The following is an 8,713-nucleotide window of genomic DNA, read 5'->3' as shown; positions in this document are numbered from 1 at the left end:
TTTAGCTTTTAGATATTGTTAGTCCCACCAGGTTTTCAACAATGCGTGGCATGATTGACAGAAGAGTCATAATTTCAACCATTACTGCATGTGCAACCATTACTGAGCTGGGTACTGCAAATCAAAACATCAGCGCTGAGGAGACTTTATAAACCAACCACCTGGAATGAATCAAGGCTACTCTCATTTAAAATGTGTGAAAAATGATTATTAATAATCAATATCTTGGGGAGATTCATAGCTTTCCCCCTATTCCAAAGTCCTGAAAGTTCAGTTTTTTCTTCAAGGACATTACTGATAATGAAATTGCATTAACTCTCCACTTCTTGGTCAGACCGCACCAAACCTTACCAGAAATTTAATCTAAGGTAGGAAAGCCCATTGTGTTCTACTCAAACTTGGATAGACATAAATTCTTTTGTCTGGATAGCCCAAGGCTGGGGTGGTCTGAGAGTAGTGATTTTTTGACATGATCTCACTTTTAACCTCTCATTGAACCCTTAAGGTGCATAAACTGTGAGCTTGACACCATCATTGTCTTTAGTAAGGACCGTATGACCATCCTTTTATTAATACCCTGATGGCCTTATTAATAAAATGATTAAATTACCCAGAAACTATGTCTCTTGAACTTTTTTAAAAGTTTCAAATGAAAGAACAAATGCTGAGGCAGGAAAAAAAAAACAAGGCTTGGATTCACAATGCCCTGTGATCACATTGGTGGGGAAGGTCTGAGATCTCTCCTATTATTTTTTCTCACTAGATACAATCAGGAAAAGGAGCCCAAAATATTCAACCAAAACACAATTAAATAAAAAATTCACCAAAGAAACTAGGCTGAAACTAACTCAGTTATTTTTGAAGACACCCACAATGTTAATTATGCATCCTTCAGAAAAGCCTTCTTTGGATAGCATGTGAATAGGATTACAGAACATCTGCACATGTACCACAATCTAGTGTAGAGTTCTAGTTCCATTACCCATCATCACAACTTTCCTTGAAGCAAGCTCCTCAGCCAGTCCAGATGGAGAGGCATTGTATTAAGTACTCCTTATATTTGAACATTAGCATAATCAAAAGTCACAGACTTAAAACAAGACCTAATGACAAAGTTGTAAATAATGAGTGGGTTGAATAAATTATAGAAACAAGTATGTGAATGATAAAATTTCAGGAATGCAGCCAAAGCAGACCTCAGAGGAAAAATAAAACATATCCCTAAAACTATATATTAACAAATTTTGAAAGGAGAAGATTAATGAACTTTGCCTTTAAATGCCTTTAAAAAATAGGAACTAAATTAACGTAAAATAAGCAGAAAAGAAGAAATACTGAAAATTTAAGGGGAAATAGATTAACTGAGGAAAATACTATATGAAGGACAAATAAAAGAAAAAGCTGGTTCTCTTCCAACAAAATTAATAAATCTTTAACCAACATTATGAAAAGACAAAACAAAACAAAAAAAAAATTGAAGCAATTTCAGAGGAATAAAAAGTATCAGAATTTTGTTGTGCATATTTATTAAAGAAAAAAGCATTACCTTAAAAATATGAAATTCTCTAAAAGAATACCAAATAGAGATCTTTAATTATCTAAAATCAGAAGAGCAGAAAGAAAATAACTAGCTGAAATAACTTTCCAAAATAGTAGAATGGGTAAAGTGGAAATATACTCCTGGTCTTTATGGATTTACAGCATAAGGATAGCAATTTTTCTCATAATGAAAAGGGGTACATTCTATTCTTTTTTAAAAAGAGAAATATAATCTCAATGCCTAAACTAAAGAAGAATAAAGCAAAAGAAAATTAGAGACTCCCAATGCTAGGTGGTGCAGTAAGTAAATGGAGCACTGGGCTTTTAATCAGGAAGATTCATCTTCAATAGTTAAAATCTGACCTCAGACACCAGCTGTGTGACCCTGGGCAAGTCACTTACATCTGTTTACCTCAGTTCCTCATCTTTAAATGAGCTTGAGAAGGAAATTGAAAATCATTCCCGTATCTTTGCTAATCAATAATTACAATTTGCCAAAGTGTCAATTTAGTTTTGACATAAACTTCTTTTCAATAATCAGGAATATCAGTAAGTGAAAAAGGTTTCCTCATAATATAATGGATTTTCCTTTGTTCTGAGGTCTTCAAATAAAAGCTGGATGACTTCTAGTCAGGTATGGAATTATTCAGCTTCAAGTAGGAATAGATCTATTTTGAAGTATCTCCAAATGTTAAACTTTGCAATGTTAATTGGACTTAGCTGCGTCTTCTAGGTGCTGAGATATTGATCCTAGTCCTAAATGTATTCCAACCTCTTTTTTCATGCCTGGCTTGAAACTCAAACTTGACAACAGAGCTTGGATTCTGCTCTTCCCTAAGGGATACTAGCCTGCTGGGACTTTTAGAGGACATTTTTCTAGACTTTAAAATAAAAGCCGGATAGTTTATCCAAAATCCTTAAGATTAAGAGTTCATTTGCTCTAGATGCTCCTCTTCCATTGGATCAATCTCTCTCCTCTTCTAAGGTGACTGGGCTCAATGAAGTTCTGGAACTTTTGGTTGGTTCCCAGCCCCAACCTTGCAAAAGAAACAGGTATTCTTTACAATAACCTAATCGTTTCATTCTAATCCCAACTTGCCCTGTACAGGTAGAATAATGTTCAAATAGTTCATTCAAACTTGCAATAAATCTGAAAGGAATATTTTCATCTGCACAAAGAACACATTGCTAATGATCAAATTTTAGATCATTATGGAGAAAATTTTGGACAGGGCATTGGAAGTGTCTGTAAATCCATCAAGTTCCCCATTGTCACTTACTTAGGCAGCAGGTGCCAGCGTAAATGGTATTGACCTTTGCTTTATTGGGAGATGAGGGTGGAGGTAGATGATATTTGCGTTTTTAGATTGCTGTCTAAAATTCCTTCATTGAGCATCCAAAGTTCTGATGAAAGAAGTCTGGTCCCAGGCATTTTACTCACTACATCAATTAAAATGTCACAAGCTCATCTACATAAGTAACCATGATAAATAAGTGATGGATAATCCTTTAAAACAAATTATATGCCTGTGTAGCATTAATAAGGCAAAAGAACTCCAGAGAGAATACAGGATATAATTGTTGTAGTAAAAAAAAATTACCTGCAAGTTTTCAGAAGTCATTATTTGTCATCAAGGGTTGAAACTAATAAATATACCTTTGGAAGAAGGAGCAAGTGGTGAGGGAAAGGTGGACTAGAGGATTAACGTGGAAGGGGAGCAGCCTGTGGCTTAATGATATCCCTGCAAGTGCACAAAAAAGATGCAGTTATGAAATTTAAATATTTCCTTTTTTTGGTACTTTAAAAGATCCACAATTCAATCTATGTCAAGTGACAAAGTTTATTGTAATGCCAATAAAGTTGGCAAGATTCTTAGGGAAACTGCAAGTTAATGGAGGTAAGACTGATGCCTACATACAAAAGGACAGTAGTAGGAACTGAATGGGATTAAGGAGTGGTAAGTAGTCTGGGGTGGGCCAGGTGCAACAGTGAAAGGGATATCAAGTAGGCTAATTAGGTGATCTACCTGGGCTGTGGTGGGTCAGTTGCTTTGAACAGAGGCACCAGTGATCTGGGATGCTGAAATATGAGAAAATTTAGGTACTGGGTTGCTTTCAAAGACATGGTCTCTTCCTTTTAGGGGGCCAAGTCCCATCATCCCATCATAACTACTTCATCCAATAATATGAATGATAATTCAATTCGATAAGCATTTACTAAAAGTCTATAGTAGGCCAGGTGCTGGCTTTCAGTTAAAAACACTGAAAAATCAGTAAACATTTTTAAAGCATATTCCATGTGCTAGGTACTGTGATAAGCTCTAGAAATATAAAGAAAATGAGAAAAAAATAGTCAATTCTCTTAATAAACTTAAAGTTTAATGGAGGTGAAAACATATAAGCATGTATAAATTAATAAGATACATACAGGAGATCTTCAAGGCAAGCCACTAAGCTTAGGGCAAAGTGGGAAAATCTTTCAGAAAGTCAGACTTTAGTTGAGTCCTGAGGGAAGACAGGGAAACCTGCAGGTATTGATGAGGAGGTAAAGAATTCAAGGCCTAGGGGATAGCCTTCACAAATGCTTGGAGTCAGGAGACAGATGTAGTATAATGTTGGAGGAAAAGCAATGGGAAAACATAAAGGGAGGCTCTGGAAAGTCTGCATGTAGGAAGCAGCACTTGAATTATGCTTTAAATGGAGTTAGAGATCGCAAGAAACTGACTTAAGTAGAGAGAATCTTCTATTCAAGAGGTGACAGTCCATGAAAAGGAGAGCAAAATAGACCAGTTTGGTTGGAATACAAAGTACATGAAAGAGAATAATGTTAAATTACTCTGGAAAGCTAAGTTAAAGTCAAATTATTAAGAGCTTTAAATGCCATATAGAGGAGCTTACATTTCATCATACTGGAAATAGGAAGCAAACAAAGGTCCTTGAGAGGAGAGGTCAAATGATCAGGTCTCTGCTTAAAGATAACTAAGTTGTTAGGCACTGAATGAATCAGGGGAGAGAGTAGAAAAATACAACTAGGAGGATGTTGCAAGTAATCCATATAAAGGATGCTGAGGGTCTGAATGAAATTACTGGCTGTGTCAGTAGTTGTTGTTCTCTGTTCCTGAAGAGGACCACAATGACACCACTACATTAGAGTCAAGTTACAATGTGTCTGACTGTGGCTAATCAGATCAATATGAGCTCTACTACAGGTCAGACAGAAGTAGTTCATGTGAACATTTGGGGTGTATTTGATGGCATGATTGGACCTGGACCTGTCAAAGGAAAAGACCATGTCTTTGAAAGCAACCCAGTCTCTTAACTTTCTCACACTGGAGTTTCTCCTGAGGCATGTGCCTAATACCAGCCTATGTGATACTCAATAATCCTTTCAACTGACCTTTCACTGTGGTTCTCCAACCACTTAACAAATTTTATTGTCTGCACCTGGCCCAACCTATGCTACTTGCCATTCCTTAATCCAGGCTAGACCCTTTCTCTGTTGCCCCCAGAACACCCCAGGCTATTTATCACTCCTTAATCCCGTCCACATCTTCTCGCTTTCTTTTTTGTATATAAGTATCAGTCCCATATTCATCAAATTTACTGATTTACTAGGAATCTTTCTTACCATAATGGTGTTATAATAAAACCTTGCTACTTTGACTGAAAGAAAGTTTGAATGGTTGAATTCTTTTGAGGCAGACTCACTCGGTACTCTTTACATTTTGGGATTCCCAGCACCCCAAACTGCAACAGATTCTCTAAATTTGTGCATTTCATGTTTCTTTTGAGCTACTTCAATTCTGCTTTGCTCACAGAAGCACAGCACTTTCTCTGCCATGCTGGGCAGTCCCATCCCACTTTCTTCCATGTCACACAATTGATTCCAAAGTTCCTAAGAGAAAGCATGAGAGTGTACTTGTATTGCTTCTTCTGGCCAATATGTGAGTAAAAACAATGTGAATTCATCTCTCCACATTTTAATAGCCTTTGGATTAAATCACTTAATGCCTTAGGGACTCACTTAACTATCTAAGGTAACAAATTTCACAGCCAGGTTCTGATCACCTCTGCTAAGGTGAATTTTTCTCATTGGGATTTTTACATCAAGATGTAAACATTTCCTAAGCACCAACTATAGGCCTTTAAGCACTGGTGGTATAACCCTTCCTGGGAGGGGAGGGAGAAGAAGATGATCCCTGCCATCAAGGAGTTTATGAATTAAAAGGGACTGACAAAAGCACTCAGCAAGGAAGGAGAGGAAGGAAATGTTCTTGGTTGGGAGAAGAGGATGATGAAGAAGTACTGCAATCAGGGAGGAAATGAAGAAATAACTAACTTTGAAGCACTCCCTAAATGTGTGTTTTGGAAGGCGCTCTTTACTCCATCATCTATTCAAATCATTCCCAGGGGTAGAGAATAATAATGGAGTGTGGTAAGACATTGAAATAATACACACTTCCCCACTCGCTTTGCTTAATTCTTTTTTTTTTCTTCCCCATTTAGACTAAAAGAAACCTTACTACTTATCTTCTCTATGTAGATGAAAATTAAACTAATCTGTTAGGGACTCTCAAAATTTAGCTGACTCAGCCCCACTGAAAATTTATGTTTTCTACCCAAATATGGGCCATCACTACTGTATAAAAGTCATTTTGGCCATTTCTTGATACTATCATTGCCCCACAACAGCTATTCAAAACTTTCTTAAGCTTGAAGACCACAGCGCAATCAGAAGAAAATAGCATGTTCTCTTCCCCTACCCAAAACTTCAGATAAATGAGCCAGCCTCCTACTTTATGGAGTATATTGAAAACATCCATTATAAGCTCCTTCATCTCCCTTTTTGTTTGATAGGCATACCTCAAATTTTTTTTTCTCTGCCTTGGAGATGTGAGATCCACTTCTTTATACCCTCCCTACTTCTCAACCCTCTTCAAAAAAAAATCCCTCTGGTTGCATATTTCATCCTACCTACTTTCTTTATCCCTAATGGGATCTTCATCCTTCCTTTCTCTTTCCTTAAAACACTTTAAGACTTTAGGACTATTGAACTTAGGATTTTTTAAAAAAGAACATCTTTTTATTATGCTGCCAAAGTCATGTGCTCCTCCAAATCCTAATTCACTAAGGAGTACTAGTAACTCAGGGTCACAAGCTTAGCCTCAAATCTTCACTCTTTCTAACACCTTTCCCCTTTCTACATCCAATTATTTTCCAAATTATTTCAATCCCTCCCCTACATGTATTATGTATGTCTCATCCTCTCCAAATGACCACTAACCTAGTCCTGGGATTGATAGTTATTTGTTTCAACAAGGAGAAAGCATTTCCTCTAGATTTCAGATGCATTTAGTTTTAAGGGGATGGCAGTTGAAAAAAGATAACCATTCATACCCATCTTGCAGAGTTGCCCAACTAAGTTTAACAAATATTTCTTGAGTGTCAACTTTTGTGCCACATACTAGGGCTATAAAATACAAATCTCTGCCTGCCTCAATAATTGCTATCATTTAGAAATTATTGGCCCAATTTCAAGTGTCCTTACTCCCCTCATCCCTATGACCTCCATTAGCTGTCTTCCATACAGCCAATAAAGAGAATTCTTAAAAAAAATCTGTTTTAATTTTTATCTCAGCCCACAATATCTGCCACATTTTCCTGCAAAAAAACCACTCAAATGAAGAAATTGCCTAAAAATAAATCAATGTCTTTTTCTTTTACTATAGAATCCATCATGTATGTAATATAGGTAGAATAGAATTCTGTATTTTAAATTGACATAGCCCTTTTATATGTTATTTCTGTCAAAAAGACATCTTTCCATTTAGCAACACATGCCATCTTTCATCTTTTTCTGATATATTTTAATTTATTTCAAGTGTTAATCCACTAAGCATTTCAAAAACATAAGCCTTATCTGTGCTGCTATTAACAAGATATAAAAAGGGCAGTGGTAAACTCTACTTAGGGTTTAATATGGTGCAAAGTAAGGGAAAACTGATCTAACACCTCAATAATTATAGTGGGACATAAATATAACATCACATTTAGAATGTTTGTTAGTATAAATAACTTTGAATAAACATTTTAAAAAGCAATAGTATGAACTGAAGAAAATTGTTGATTGTTTTATCCAATGGAACCTAATACAACAAATACTGACTGTCTACTGCTTGCAGAACAGTAGGCCAAAGGCATGGTTGGTAGTGGAGGGAGGCATTTATTAAACATGATTCCTGTGCTCAGAAAGCTTCAGGTTTAATCGAGGAGTATGCCATATTCACAAATAACAATAGTAAGCCCATTAGAAGGGTGCAGAGTGTTGTGACTGAGGTCCAAGGAGGAATAGGCAATTACTGATCAGAGAATACTTCATGGACAAAATAAAAATATCAGAAGGAAGACATTAGCAGTAGAGGGGTGTAGGGAGAGAGAGAGAAAGAGAGAGAGAGAGAGGGGGAGAGAGAGAGAGAGAGAGAGAGAGAGAGAGAGAGAGAGAGAGAGAGAGAGAATAATGTCTCAATATTTTATTTTTATCATTGGCAAATCTTGAGCATAGTAAGCCCTTAATTATTGAAGGGAAAATGATAAGGGAAGAGAATAAGCATTTATATAACACCATATGTACCAGGAAGATTATTAAGTGTTTCTAAATAATATCTTATTTGACACAACAACCCTGTCTGGTACGTTCTATTGTTATTTTGACATTATAATTTATAGTTTTGGAAACCATAGTATTACATAATTCACAGTTGAGGAAATTGATTCAAACACTGGTTAAGTGTATCACCCAGGGTCACATAGCTAATAAGTTTCTGTAGCCAGATTTAGGTGCTCTATTTTCTGTACTATCTAAGTACTTTTAAGCCACCTACCTACCTTTTTACTCATACATATATTAGTTTTTGAAGTTAAAATTGTGATAGAATTGTATGTGCCACTCTTCTGATTAGTTTTCTAAATATGATAGGGATACCTATTTGTAGGAGGGCAGAAGCACTAATAATTCAACAAAAGTATGATTAACATGCTGTGCTCATTCCAACTTAGAGTAAATTCAATGAAGTGATTATTTCAAACAGTATGTGTAAACATTTTGTCAGATCTTGATTTGGGACAATCTGCTCAATCTGCCACCAGCAGTTAAAAGGGACTAATGACATAGAAG

This window comes from Trichosurus vulpecula, chromosome 1 (genome assembly GCF_011100635.1).
Source record: "Trichosurus vulpecula isolate mTriVul1 chromosome 1, mTriVul1.pri, whole genome shotgun sequence".
NCBI classification, from domain to species: Eukaryota; Metazoa; Chordata; class Mammalia; order Diprotodontia; family Phalangeridae; genus Trichosurus; species Trichosurus vulpecula.
Note: the sequence above shows the minus strand (reverse complement) of the source record.